The 15621-nt window shown below is 38.0% G+C and overlaps 1 long non-coding RNA gene across 5 annotated transcripts in view; it reads left to right on the forward strand.

Moving 5' to 3' along the window:
* The window catches only part of LOC140621280 (uncharacterized), an 82428-nt gene that overhangs the window by 21835 nt on the left and 44972 nt on the right, over positions 1 to 15621 (forward strand). For all 5 annotated transcript variants that reach the window (XR_012021006.1, XR_012021005.1, XR_012021007.1 and 2 more), the window contains 2 exons: positions 250 to 274; positions 1841 to 1935. This is a non-coding gene — a long non-coding RNA (uncharacterized lncRNA). The remainder of the gene's footprint in view (positions 1 to 249; positions 275 to 1840; positions 1936 to 15621) is intronic.

A 15621-nucleotide genomic window follows, 5' to 3' on the forward strand; every position in this document is an offset into this window, starting at 1 on the left:
GTACAAAGCATCTCTCCCTGGATAATAAATTCATTGTTGGCTTCCGGAGAGTTTCCAAGTAAAATGCCAACAATTTAACCTTGAAAACATCCAAATTGCCTGACTGTAAAATTTTGTTTAAATGAATATATTGCTGTAATAATGTATCCTTACATTTACCAAGCATTCAACATATATTATCATAGTCCCATAAGAATCCCTGAAAGTACTTATTGTTATTTTCTTTCTCTCTTTCTCTCTTTTCCACAGAGGAAGGAACAGACTCAGAGGTGGGGTGAGTTGCTTCAGGTCACATAGTTACTAAGTAACTGAGTCATGAATCTGATTTTGAACATCAAGCCCTTTTGAACATCAAGGAGTGCTCGCTGATCTAAGGCTTTAAGAAGTTTTTGCACATTTCCCTTTTGTTGCTTTCCCTTTTAGTTTATAGGAATATCCTTGTCTCATGCCCTAATTCTTGGGGTCACTGCCTGTTCTTGCTGGGCCAACCTTCCTCCATGCATAGGTCTGAATTAAGATCCGAGCCCAATCCTTGTTCTGTGGAAAAGCAGGATTGTTGCCTGTCCTGAGTAAATGTGGTGCTTTCTCCTACCCTAAAGTTTTGGAATATTCATCCCCAAGAGATTGTGCCATCATGAGCCATCATGAACACTGATCCCAGCACAATTTAACTTAACATCCTGTTGGTGAGGATAAAACATACCCATTCCTTACTTAGAAAAGATCAGAGCTAAATATGCATATTTGTTAGGAAAAACACTCAAAGATACTGTCTCTAAAGCAACTATCCTCAGGAATATTATCTCAACTAGCTGGGGAACCTAGAAAAAGGTTATGTTTAGGATTGAAACTATGAGCTATGAAAAGAAAAATTCTTGGTATAGTCAACTGGCAAAATCACTTGGGGGGGGATTGAAAATAACAAAATAACCTAATAAAAAGTACATGAAGCTATGGATGTATATAGTTACCAAAGGAACTCAATGTAGCTGCCATTTAGATCAAGAACTAGAGCATTGCCAGCTTTCTAGAAGCCTCTTCCTAAACGCAGAGTTCTCCTTTGTGCTTCTTCTAAAGATTTTTAGGAAAAGTTCTTTTTTTTTAATAAGTTTTGATAAGTTTGATACCTAAGCTTATATAAGCTTATGTATGTGTGTGTGTGTGTGTGTGTGTGTATATATATATATATATATATATATATAGTGTGTGTGTATATATATATAGTGTATATATGTCGTTTATATGTAGTGTGTATATAATTTGTAGAACTATGGTTTATAAGAAACAATATATATGGGATGTGTGTGTGTGTGTGTGTGTGTGTATGTATATATAAATATCTTAACCAATATTCTCTTTTTTAAAGATTTATTTATTTATTTATTTATTTATTTATTTATTTATTCATGAGAGACACAGAAAGAGAGAGGCAGAGACATAGGCAGAGGGAGAAGCAGGCTCCCTGCAGGAGCCCAATGTGGGACTTGGTCCTGGAACTCCAGGATCACCACCTGAGCTGAAGGCAAAAGTTCAACTGCTGAGCCACCCACGTGTCCCTCTTAACCAATATTCTGATTAGAGAATATATCAGCAAGATTTATGAACTTTTCAAGAATAGGCAACCTTACTCATTTTTACCTATCTGCTACCTAGCACAGACCCTGAAACTTAATGAGGATGTAATAGCTCACAATAAATTTGTGTTGAGCAAATAAATGATAAATTGTTAAATAAGAGATCATTATTTTTACCAATCTTTTAGAGATTATTTAGATTATGTGTTGGAATAATATGTACATTGAGATATAAATTGATGTTTTTTTTTTTTTTTTTCCTTTAGTATCTCCTAAACCATTTCCTCCATTTGAACAGTTATGCATTCTGTCTTCATTGCCTTAGGGAAAGGAAACACAGATAAATCAGATTACAGAAGAGGTAAATCCTTGGCTAATCCATTTCTATTTCTAGGAATCAATAATAAACACTGGATTTGGAAGATTAGATAAAGTGTTGTTTTTTCTGCTCCTGATTTCAGACCCAGAGAAGGAAGAAGATAAGAAGGCAAATAAGAGACTAGGTATAAGGCTGTCACTGAAACCGAGAGGCTGAACTTGACTGTTTGCCTTCCTTGACTGCAACCCTACAAAGATCACTGACACCTCAGAAAACTCAGGGGCTCTGAAATGGAGGGGGCCTGTGCTGTAGTGTGCTGGACCTGCCTTGTTCCAGCTTGCGAGAGCCAATAGTTAAACTTTTAGTTTTATGAGCTTGTTGGTGGCACATTGGTAACTTGAAATCAACCAGGGTAAGAGGTTTACTCTCTGGAAATTGGCAAATGCTACAAACCAGTCCCCCACTCTACCCTGGAGAGCTGGTAGTTAAAACATTTATCAGTACCCCACTGGATCTGTGCCTCCTTTTCCAGGTGGCACCTGGGAGAGTAGATGGATTGCAGAGGACCAGCCTCACATCAAGTGTAAAATTTGTGGTATGATACGTCCAGGAAGATTGCTGTCAGTCAACCGCCCAGGGCTCCTGCCTATCTCTTTGTGCCATAGGGAAGAGTAGAACAACTTTTCATGCATCCAAGGGCAAGACAGAGTAGTAAAGTATCTTAGACAGTGCTAATAATTGACCAGCAGATGACTGTTTTCTGAGCTCCTTGGAAAGAGCATACCAATGATTGAGTAAGGGCCAAGTTTGAAAGGTCTTGAGGTTGAGGCCAAAGGATGACGTGTGAGTAATCTAAGTGATGAATCACCCAGAACTGGGTAAGCAAGGTGCATCTCAAAGAATGCTGATGTTGACAGATGACAACCCCACATCTTCAGCCATTCTCTTCATTCTGATATCTTGGCACAACTCTGTAAGCCTCTGAAACTTAAACTTGATCCTAGGGAAAAGGAAAATAAGGGCTGGAATTAGGGTGAAGTATGTGAGCACCCACCTTAGGTACAGAATTTAATAGGGTGCCAAGAAATTAGGAAGGAGAGGAAAGCATCTTGCTAAAGGGCAAATAAAGGGAAGGTGAATAAAAGGGAGGATGTTAATTGACAATGCTTTTCCAATGAACTTAATGAAGTATGTCCAGATACCTATTTGTAAATATATATTTGTAGTAGAAGTCACCCACATGATTCCCCAGCAAAGCCCAAAGCAAGCAAAAAATTTAATCTCTTTGTTTTCTTTAATTCGTGGATGTGCTTATGTATTTTTATTGTCATGTGGACCAATTGATTCTCCAGATGGTTTCTTTGTGTCGTACAGTGTCTGTTAAAATATCTTATTATATGATAAATATGGCACTTTGTAGATTTTTGAAAGCCCAGCTCCTCTTTTCCCCACCTTCATATTTGCCTTCATTCTTTTGCCCTTTCTTCTGTTCAGACAGCTATGCCATTCTGTGACCATTGCTCGGATAAGAATGTGGAGGGTGGAATCAAATTGGTTTCCATTCTGTTCGTTTTCTTTTCTTTTTTTCTCCTTCAAAGTGCTAACCCTCAAGCTGAGATAGGAGGAGAATAGAGCTTCTCCAGACAGATAGCAAAATTCCAGATGAATTTGTGGAATCTGTGGCTAAAGTTTTCTATGCCTTGCTCTTTAGGCTGCGATAGGTTTCATTTTCCTGTTGGATCTTCCTGACTTATACACTATGCTGTCTATCTTGATCTCTGTAAGCCTAGAACCTAATAACAGTTAAATCATTAGTGGGTGGAATATAGGGCCACTCAGAACACTGAGTATGACGCTTCTCCTTAAGTTTCATATTTGGAGGCAATGACTGCATGACATGTCTGGAGATGTGGCACCTCAGACAGTCACACAGATGACCTGTACCCCAGCATGGTATGGATATAAATAAAACAACTCTTAGTTCTCAGGAGTCTCTCAGGAATAGCAGAGGTTGTATTGGTCCTGAAAGGAACATGCAGACAGAAGGAGATTTATTATGAAGAATTAAATTACAAGATTATGGAGGATTTTGGAAGATGACGGTCAGTCAAAAATCTGCAGTGAGGTCTGGCAGGCTGGAGACCCAGTGGTACAGATGAAATCTGAAGCTAGTCTGCTGGAGAATTCCCTCTTGCTCAGGAGGGTTGGCCTCTTTGTTGTATGTGTACCTTCACCGGATTGGATGAGGCCCACCCACATTGTGGAAGGCAAATTTTCTCTCAGAGTTCACCCTTTAAATGTTAATATCATCCAAAAAACACCTAAGTTGATACACAGAATTAATCATCATAGAGAGTATTTAATAGAAATGATGTGAGCTGAGTACAATCTGGGCCTCCTACCCTCTCATGCATAATCCTCTGTGTTTGCTTTCTTTGGCAGAGGGAGACAGAGGGCAGGCAGAGGATTTAGAATAGGATTCTGAGTCCTACTGTGTGAAGGAGCCACCAGATGAAAGGAAGCTGGGTCCCTGAAAAACTAGATGAGACAGCCTTCATTCCACCTCTGTCTCTCACTGAAGTGTGACAGGTGTGAGATAGAAGCAGACGTTGTGTTAAACTTGGGGATTTTGGAGGTTGATTATTTAACTGAGAGGCAGGAGTTCTTTGGAGAATGTTAATTCAGGGTTAAGACAATCTAGGGATAGGAATCATAAAAATATTGAATATACTGGAGCTCAAGACTCTAGGAAGTCTGGGGTAATGAATGTGTTACTAGGGAAATGGGAGCAACCAGACTAAAGGGAGGGGGCATCGGGTACCGAGTGGGTGGAGGGAGGAGAACCGGGTTGAAGGTAACCCTCCAGGTGTTCTGTTCCATCTTCCTGCAGAAGGGCTGCTTCAGTGAAGCCCACCTGATGAGACCTCTGGTGGTTCCTCGGAGCCATATCTGGAGCAGTGACTGCAGCAGAAAAACTGAAAGTTGATTCCTAGTTCCTTCACTTTATAATTTTAGAACTTTTGAACTTTGCAGGCTGAGAGTTCTTAATACAAATACATATTAATGGGTAAATTGCTCAAGTGAAGAAAGAGTGAGGATGAATGCATCTAGGCTAGTTTCCTGAGAGCTAACTTTTATGCTGTGTATAAATTTGGTCACACACTTGAAGAACCGGAGAGGGGATCATAGGGCAGGCAGAAGAGAATTACATGATTCATCAGTTTCTCAACCGACTTTTGATATAAATCAGAAAGAGCGTATAGAAGGTTCTGAAGAAATCTTGTTGGATAAATAAACTTGAAACTACTGATTATGTGATTTCCTTCTCTGTTGTGAATTGGGAAAAAGATTTAAATTGTAGAAACAGTGGTATTTGCAGCAAAATACCCACAAATTTTGAATTCAACTGCAAATAGAAGAATATATGTATTTTAATCAGTTTGCATGATTCTTCTCTTTGAGTTGTTTTGTACAGTGTATTTTATACTGTGGTTTAAATAGTAGGTAATATATTTTCTGAATACTTTTGAGTAAATGACTGTTCCATGTTAGGTGTCTGTAAAGGGCAACTAGTAGACCCAGTAACTTGTATTGGTTAATTTGGAAGTTTAATATTGTAGTGATTATAAGTTATCTGAGATGTTTAGAAAACAATTTGTATTGTAATAATAATTATTTTGTGACTTGATCTAATCAGTTTTGATAAACATATAGTGAGACCATCAAAGTGTCCAATTAGTGGATGCAATAATTCTTGACTCTCTCAAGGGGGCAGCAAAACCGCACAGCTCAGTTCTCAAAGATTAGGATGAAAATCCTAAAAAGCAGTTCACAGACATTCCTAACCTGATCATTCATATTAGTCCAACTAATTATTTTATTTATTTATTTATTTTTAAAGATTTTATTTATTTATTCATGAGAGACACACAGAGAGAGAGAGAGAGAGAGGCAGAGACACAGGCAGAGGGAGAAGCAGGCTCCATGCAGGGAGCCCGACGTGGGACTGGATCCCAGGTCTCCAGGATCAGGCCCTGGGCTGAAGACGGGGCTAAACCGCTGAGCCCCCCCCCCGCCCCCCCCACAGCTGCCCCTAGTCCAACTAATTAAACATGACATTGTGCTGAAATTTGTTTTGGCATTTTATGGAAGCTTAACCTTTCCTTTGTGAAATGAAAGAAAATCATTTTTTGTCCTTCTAGTTTAGAGAAAACAACTATACTTGTTTGGAGTCTCAAAAGGCACTGTTTAAACAAGGCTAAATGCTGTTTGTGTAAGATACTGTGGATAAGAGCCCTTCCCCCCCCCATCTCCACCAGTTACTTGATTTGTGATCAGATAATGGTTGTGCTTCACTTTACTGGGGCCATTTTGGAAATTCCCTTTCCATCCATGATCCATAGATCCATCCACAGATGGAAAAATATATAATCACCCAGAATGAAGAAACCTGAAAGTTGGCCCTAGGACAATAGGGAAATGGGAGAGAGTTGAACACATCTCTGCCCACCTCTGTAGAAGGGGAGCTGGTCATTTCCTACACCAGATGACAAATAAGGTTTGTTTTTAGGACTTACCACATCTTTCACTGTCTCCTCTGTTTCTGGTTCCCCCAGCGCCATTCTTGCACCTTGGAGGTGATCAAGTGATCTTGGGAAGGTGTTACCTAATAATGATTTAAAATCTTTCTTCTCTTTGGTGTATTTACATTTAATTAAGATTTGTGAAGATTGGAATATTTTAATAGTGTAAAAGAATAGATCATAGAATGCTAGCATTCTGGCCCTTAGCAGGTTTATTCTTTGTATACAGTAGGCTTTCAATAAATAGTTGTTAAATGAATGAACAAAGACCTAAAACGATAAATGAAGACGTAGCTGCTCTTCTGTGAGTCCAAAGTACAGAATAGAGATTCTCTTTCCTGGGGTATGTGAGTGGCTCAGTTGGTTAAGTGTCTGCCTTCAGCTAAGGTCCTTCGCAGGGTCCTGGGTGCAGGGCTCTCTGCTCAGCAGGGAGCCTGCTTCTCTCTCTCCTCCCGATTGTACTCTCACTATTTCTCTCGCTATCTCTGTCTTTCTATCTCAGATAAATAAAGTCTTAAAAAAAAAAGGAAATTCTCTTTCTTTTTTGGGAGGCTAACTTTGATGGGAGGGAAATTTAGTTAATTGTAATTGGAAGAAGCACAGTAGATTTGGGCAGAATATTTGATGATTCTTCCTTACATTAATGGGTTGACTAGGCGTCGAAGCAGGTTTAATAGCATGGTTGTCACCATGAACAAACTTACGTCTAAATTCAAGGGATTGTTCTCATCTTTCAACTCTTTAAAGGTTTAGTACGAATTATATTTTTTAAGAATTAAATTCATATTTATCAAGGACTTATTCTTTGCAAATCCCTGTGCTACTTCTGTATTGAAATTTACCACACAGAATGAATAGACCATACCCCCATCTTCACTGAATTTATAATTTCCCTGGAGTCCCAAGACTAGCAAACATGAAAACATTGGTAACCATAAAAGGTATAGATCACTAATGCAAATGAATCAGTGGCATGCCCCTGGATTAAAAGGTTCTGAAGAAGAGGAGGTCAATATAAGTTCGAGACCCTGGGGAAGGCTACAACAGAAAGGGGGTCTGGTCTTGAGTTGACTCCAGCTACAGTGCAGACAGGCTTCTGATACAGTGAGGAAGGGAGGGTGTGCAGTTTGTTTAAGGAGGTAGAAGTGATGAGCATGGTAAATTCAGAAAACTGCAGCTCAACTGCAAATTAGAAAATAGTGAGGGCGAAAGTTGGGAAGTAATCTGGGGCCCATGGTATAAAAGTTTCGGGGGTGGAAGCTGTAGAAAAAGATAAACTAGCTAATATTTTTAAGTAGGTGAATGATGAAGGGATAGTCATATTTCCAGAAAATTCATCTCTCTCCATTTCCATTCCTGCAGAAAGCACCAAGGACCCGTAGAGTAGCAGGAAGAGGAGGAAGGTTTAGGGGTGGATAGGAGACAGTAGGACTTGTTTACTTCTGAACTGTGAATATTGCAATTATTAAGCTGATTAAGTTTTCAAATATAGATGATGTCATATTTTAAGAAGATACACTTAGAAATAATAAATCTGTGTTTCAGTATCTATACCAAGATAGTATTAGTGGTAGATGCCAACACGAACCCCATGTATTATCATAGTCACAAGAAGCCTACTCAAAATGAGAGATGAGATCTAATGGGACAATTTTATTTTTCACTAGGAAGCTGTTCCTAGCACCAAATACTGGTAAACTGATGGTTTGTTGGTAGGGAATACACCCTTTAATAGAAAGCCAACACTTTTGGTCAAGAACATTTTTTTGTTATTGTTCTAACTGGAAATTTACTGCAGAAGCTATATTTTTTCCTTGAAATGAACATATATTGCAAAAATAGACGATACTTTTATGCATCAAACTAATGTCTTTGCCAGATTGCTATTGTGCATTTTCATGATATGAATATTATCACTGATATATTCATCAGTTTTAAACTAGATTTCCCTTGAAGCTGCAAATTTACCATTTTCATGACATTTGAAAAGTGATTTTTCTCATAGAAAAGTAGAAGTAAGTAAAGTAAAATAGGATACATAGATGAAAACATACCACATAATGCTGGGAATAGGTAAAAATAACTTCTTAAAGCTCTGGAGTTAGAAATATTTCATCACCCAGTGGAATTTAGTAAATAGGAGTGGGAGCCTTTTCATTTCTACCCAGTTCATTTGTTCATTCACTCCTCTCTCTCTCCTTTTTCTTCCTTGCTCCACCTTTTACCCTGCCCATGTTCTCTAAATTTTCTAGATTTTTAGTAGATTGTTTACCTAAGTCTTTTAAACTTGGGCTTATTTTCAACCATGATCTTTTCAGCTTTTCATACTTTATATTTATGCCACTGCAAGAACTTGATTTTTTTTTCTTTTAGTGCCTTAAAATATGTCACTTTTTGCTCTTCTAATTATAAAGCAAGAATATTATATTATTTGGTCACTTTTAATTTTTATTGTTATAACCTTTTCTTCAGAAATATCCTCACATTATCTTTACCTTCTGTAATGTGGAATGGAAAAATCTTTCCTTTTCTCTTTCTCCTATCACCCCGATATTCCATTTCCCACTTATATTATCCTCTAAAGAAGCATATATGCATATGTTTTCTTTCATGTTGTTTTTTAAAACAAATTCAAAATTGTATTTTAAAAATAATTTTGTGATTTAAGTACTTTCAGGTGTTATTCCTATTTTTAAAATTTGGAAGCTGAAAGATGAGAGGTTATGCCAACCAATAAATATCTATTGAACATCTTGTTTTTTAAAAAGATTATTTGTTTATTCATGAGAGACAGAGAGAGAGGGGCAGAGACACAGGCAGAGGGAGAAGCAGGCTCCCCACAGGACACCTGATGTGGGACTTGATCCAGGACTCTAGGATCACAACCTGAGCCGAAGGCAGATGCTCAACCCCTGAGCCACCCAGGTGTCCCAATTGAACATCTTGACTGGGTCTTGGGCAGCCCTCAGTGATAAGGAAAACAAAAGAAATAGTGTTTGGAATATTTTAGGAATGTTTCCTGAGAATGGATTTGCATATATCACTAGAGAATATGAGTTTCCTCATATACTTTATTCTCAATGGCCAGGAGAGTAGAGAATAACAAAGTTCTTTTGAGATTTTAGATCTCCCACTGATAGGAGCAGCAACAGCACCTAGTCTTTATTGAGGGCTGATTACTTTTCACATATTTACTCATGTAGTCATTAAAACAACCCTATGATATAATTATATTAACTTAATCCTCAAATAAGGTTATGTAGGGGAAAAAATTTAAGTAATTTGCTAATGGTCACCCACTTTGTTAGCAGTGGGGCCATATATTTGAACCCAGGTAGTCTGTCTCTATAAACAACACTCTTCACCACATTCACCTTTCATTACTTTGTATTTCCTCTTGCTCACCAAACTCTCTAGTTAGGGGCATAACTCTCTCATGGTATGCCTTAGAGAAATTATAAATTTCTTTGCATAAGAGATACTCAGATTTACTTGGAAATAGGCAAACATAAGAATTTAAGTGAGAATATTGAATTATTCTTTTTTTTTAAAGATTTATTTATATATTCATGAGAGATACAGAGAGAGAGAGAGAGACAGAGCCACAGGCAAAGAGAGAGAGCCAGAGAGAGAGAAGCAGACTCAATGCAGGGAGCTCGACCCGGGACTCAATCCCAGGTCTCCAGTATCACACCCTGGCCCGAAGGCAGATGCCAAACCGCTGAACCACCCAGGTGCCCCTGAATTTTTCTTGATTACAAAATATATACAAGTATGGGATGCAAGGCCCATAGCACTTAGGAAGGGGTACAACTGAGAACATAAGCAGAGGAGTAATCTTTGGAGAAATGAAGGGAAACATCTCCCATTACAATTTTGGGAAGGAAAAATAGGAATAGGGATACGCGTGCGCTAAGATGTGCACAGGGTTTGATACAATACTAGAGTGTGATGGTTCCGGTGCCTCAATTTCCCGTTGATGTAGGAGAAGGCTTCCGCTAAAGCCAAAAGGAGGGAGAGGGCAGGTGAAGGTGAAGAAAGAAGAAATTTCGAATTAGCCCCCGGAGAGGAGCAGCCTGCTGTGGTTACAGGATTGCTGAATACAGAAGGCCTAGTTAAAGTTAGGCTGCATGCATCTGTAATGTGTACAGCCTGAATGGCTCCCTGCCTCTCTCTGTAGTGTTCAGTGACCTGGGGGCGGGCAGAGAAAGCTCACAGTGTGGGATCCAGGTTTGTGATTTTTATGGATTAAGTAATTTGCCCAAGGTCATACTTCTGGTTTTCTCTGATCAGTGCTCACTGTTTTCTCATAAAAATACAATGTGTACCCACGGACACATTTTATATTTCCGTGGTTCTGATAATCTTCGTATTGGCTTGAAATTCATCTGTTTAACCCCTGGAGCCTAGATTTCTTTTTCACACTTGACTCTATAAATTATGATTTTAGTTTTTGGGTAACTTTCCTACTTTCTCACCTTTTCACCTTTCTGATCGAGTTTTTCAGATAACTTTTATTGGTGGAAAAGTTTCCTGTAGTTCTTTATAAAAGTTGATCACCTCACTTAATTCATCAGTCCAGATCATTAGCAATCATTACTAAATGACTAATACATGCCAGGTGCTGTGTGAAAGGCCAAGGATACAAAAGATAAATGGAAAACTCTAGCTGGGAAGTATAAACAGAACTGATCTACAACATCAGAAAAATATAACTTGAAGCCTCTTAAGCTCCTAAAATTTGTATAACTTGTGTTCTAGGGGGGTGTTACTCTTATTTGTTATTGAGGAACCTGGCTCTCTGAAAAAAATCTCTCCTCTCTTCCTTTCCTCCTCTCCTCCTTAATCCACATGTGTGTATTACTTGCTTTATATCAGATTTGGTTGATCACTGCTTTGGTTCTTATTGGTGAAACTGATCCTAGTTATTGACACCATCTTATCCCACTAGTCACTATAGTCTCTCTTCACTGGGTTTTGCTGTGTTTGCTCAGAAATGCTGCCATACCTGGGGTACCTTCATGGCTCAGTTGGTTAAGTGTCTGACTCTTGATTTCAGCTCAGGTCATAATCTCAGGGTTGTGAGATGGAGCCTTGGATCACCCAGCATGAGCTTGCTTAAGATTCTCTCTTCCTCTGCTCCTCCCTTCCCTAAAAAGAAAAGAAAAGAAAAGAAAAGAAAAGAAAAAAGAAAATAAGTGCTGCTACATCTCTAGGCTGTCCCAGGATCTTACTGATACTGGAAGCTTTGAGTGTTAAAGATGATTGCTGGTCTATTTTGACAAGAAGGCAAAGTTCTGCTTTTCGATTTCAGGTTACATTTATTTAGAGGAGAACCAAGGCAGTGTGTATTATGGCTGTCAACTGATATGGAAATCTGTAACTACTGCTTATATACAGTGCATATCGGTCCTGATTTTACATAAAATCATCTGAACCCCACATTTTATGCTTTATGAAAGTCTGAGCTCTTCCAAAAATACCCAGAGGGATACGGACATGTGGGGATCTTGGATTCCAATTTATTGTCTCTGCTGGAATTTTGTTTCTATGTTGTCTGATTTTGTTTTAAAAAAGGTGTTATTTAAATATGACACACTGCTCTTTGTCATACCTACAAAGAAGCTATCTTCACACAATCCTGAAAATTTATTGGTGGGAAATGGGGAATAAATTCTTATTCATAAAAGTCTCTGTTGGGCATTTTTCACCACACAAACTTATATCATTCTTTCTTCTTTCCTTTCTCTGCCTCTCACTTCTCCTATTCCATTTAGAAGGAAATACATTGCTTACGTTGTCCCATGAATGAAACCCAGTATTCATTTTGGTTGCCTTGGGTTTTCCTTCAGAATCTCTCCCTTTACCCTCTGAGTTTTATGAAACATTATCTTTTCCCAAACAGTTTTCTCCTGAGATAGAATTCTGGGGTTGGGTGCCAAGGTGGCTCAATTGATTAAGCGTCTGCCTTCAGCTCAGGTCCTGATCACAGGGTCCTGGGATCAAGCTCCACATCAAGCTCTCTGCTCAGTGGGGAGTCAGCTTCTCCCCCTCTCTCTGTGTGCTCATCCTCTCCCTCTTGCTCTATCTCTCATATCAATAAATAAAATAAAATAAAAAAAAAAGAATTCTGGGGCCAGGTCTTAGGATCATAAAATATGTGGCCCTATTGTAATCTCACAATTCCATGAATTCAAATGACATGAAAAACTCTTGGATATATAAATTGTTACAACTACTTTGGGATACAGTTTGGCAGGACCAGCTTCATGGGTAAGTGACCTAGGTAGCCACAGAAGGCCCTGTGCTTAGAAGGGTCCCTACTTGTTCTAATGCTCTAATGTTTCTCTTGAAATCTTTAGTAATTTTTAAATAAGGGGCTCTGAATTTTCACATTTCACTGGACTCAGAAAATTATGTAAGTAGTCCTGCAGGTTAGCATTATCTACCAAAGCTGAGCAAACCCAGGAACCTAAGGATTTCACTCCTAGGTAAAAATCCAACTGAAACCCATTTTCACCAAAAGATATTACAGAAATATATATCTCAGCATTATTCATACTAGCCAAAAAGCTAAAGAGATAATCCCATTTCCATCAGCAACAAATGAACATATAAATTGAGTTCTATTCATACAAAGAAATGCTTTATAGCAGAGAAAATTAATGACCTGCTGCTACAAATTATAGTAGATTAATCTCACAAACATATTAGGGAAGAGAAGTAAGGCAATAGTTCAAGATTCCATTTATATAAAGTTTAGCAGCAGACAAAATTATAGTGTTAGAAAAAAGTATAGTCACTGATTTGGGGGAGCAGAGAGTTAGAGTAATTGGGAGGGAACATTATCTAGGCTTCTGGGATTCTGCTGACGTTGTTTTTTGACCTGTGTGTAGGTTACATGTGTGTCACTTTGTAAAGCTATACATGTATGTTTTACATGCTTTTTTTCTGTGCCTTATATATACACAAAAATAAAGTAATAATACCTAGCATGATGTTGTTGCCAAGGGAAATTGGATTTTATCTGTTATGAGCTAAGTAGAAGCTCTCTTAAATAATCTCTGATTTAAATAACTCACTTTATTAAAAGATGCTCTCTCTTCCCATCATGAAGCACACTGTCAGATTCCCAAGCCTCACTAAATGTTTGTATCTAGTAAGCTTCTCTCTTGTGTGCCCTTTTAATAAGCCAACAAGCTTCCATTTGAATAAGATAAGGGCATCTGTAAAAGTGTGTTCATTCTACTTATAAAAAAGGGAACTATTAGTAAGACTTTAATAGGGTTTTTTGTGGGACTCCAGGACCAGAATGAAGGTAGGCCTCAGGAGGGCCTGGGATAAGGAAGGAGAAAGCCCACACAAATTGCTTACCATTTCTTATTTCTGCATTTTTATTTGCCTCAATTTGTTCTTCTGTCTTTGGTCTTATTTTTCTTATATTCAGTCTACTTGGTAAAATATGGCTATTCCATAGCTTTTAAGATTTTGTGTCCCTTCAGTCCAGAAGGCAAGGCAGATTGACCTTTAGAAAGAGGAACTTCGGTTGCTTAGCCTGCATCAGGTTGTTAGCGCTGGACCAGTTTGAATGGCTGGAAGAGGGTCACACAGTAGTAACACCTTTACAATAATTCACTGATCTGAAAAGCTTGTTTCTAATGCTTAACATATGCATATATACACAAATTAAGATGCAGGACATCAGCTCCTCTAAATACCCAGGATGGCACAAATGCTGTCTTTCTGATAAATGAATTGGTCTTGATCCACAATGTGAAGGAAACATTGGCCCTGTTTCTTACGAAAAGGTAAAAAAACACAGGAATAATGTTCCTACGCAACCTCCACTTATAAGTAGCATGACATTTCAAATTAATGGTTAAAAGGTTAATTTTCCAAGAAATCGTGTTGGGACATTTGGCTATCCATTTTGAGGGAAAAGAGTTTTCCTGGCATGTACCAGTGATTTAAAAAGTGCAGCTAGAAAGAATCCTAATAATAATAAAACAAAGACCTTTAAAAAGCAAACAAACCAGGACGCCTGGATGGTTCAGTGGTTGAGCATCTGCCTTTGGTTCAGATGATCCTGGGGGTCCTAGGATTGAGTCCCTTATCAGGCTCCCTGGAGGGAGCTTGCCTCTCCCTCGGCCTATGTCTCTGCCTCTCTCCCTGCATCTCTTATAAATACATACATACATACATACATACATACATACATAAAATCTTAAAAAAAACAAACCCACAAAGACTGTAAATAGAATTTGTTTAGAAACATGGGCAAAGGAAGTAGTTTTTAAATGTGATACCAAAAAACAAAAAGGAGAGAAGATTGGTAAATTTGATCACATTAGAATTAAAAGTTTAATTTTGATTAAAGACACCATATAAATTTTTGTTTGCTTATTTATTTATTTATTTATCTATCTATCTATTTATTTATTTATTTATTTAAATTCTGGTATAGCTAACATACAGTCTTACATTAATTTCAGGTGTACAATACAGTGATTCAACAATTCTATACATTACTCAGTGCTCATCATGATATATGTACTACCCACCTCGCCTCTGGCAGCCGTCCGTTTGTTCTCTATAGTTAAAAGAGTCTGATTTTTGGTTTGCCTCTTTTTTCTTTGTTTTGTTTCTGAAATTCCGTATATGAGTGAAATCATATGGTATTTGTCTTTCTTTGATTTCACTTAGAATTATGCCCTCTAGATCCATCCATGTTGCAAAAGCAAGATTTCATTGTTTTTTATGGCTGAGTAATACTTCAATATGTGTGTATACACACACACACACACACACACAAACACACACACCACATCTTCCTTATCCATTCATCTATTGATGGACACTTGGGTTGCAGTAATAATTTAGTTATTGTAAATAATGCTGTAATAATAATGGGGACGCATACATTTTTTTGAATTAGTGTTTTAGTATCCTTTGGGTAAATACCCAGTGGTGAGATTACTGGATTGTAGGGTAGTTCTATTTTTAACTTTTTGAAGAAGGTCTGTACTGTTTTCCACAGTGGCTGCGCCAGTTTACATTCCTACCAGCAAGGTACAAGGGTTTCTTTTAAGACACCAAGTAAATATAGACAACAGTAGTGATCCATTTTATATGTCCATTTAGGAAG

Source organism: Canis lupus, chromosome 30 (genome assembly GCF_048164855.1).
Source record: "Canis lupus baileyi chromosome 30, mCanLup2.hap1, whole genome shotgun sequence".
In the NCBI taxonomy this organism is placed as follows: domain Eukaryota; kingdom Metazoa; phylum Chordata; class Mammalia; order Carnivora; family Canidae; genus Canis; species Canis lupus.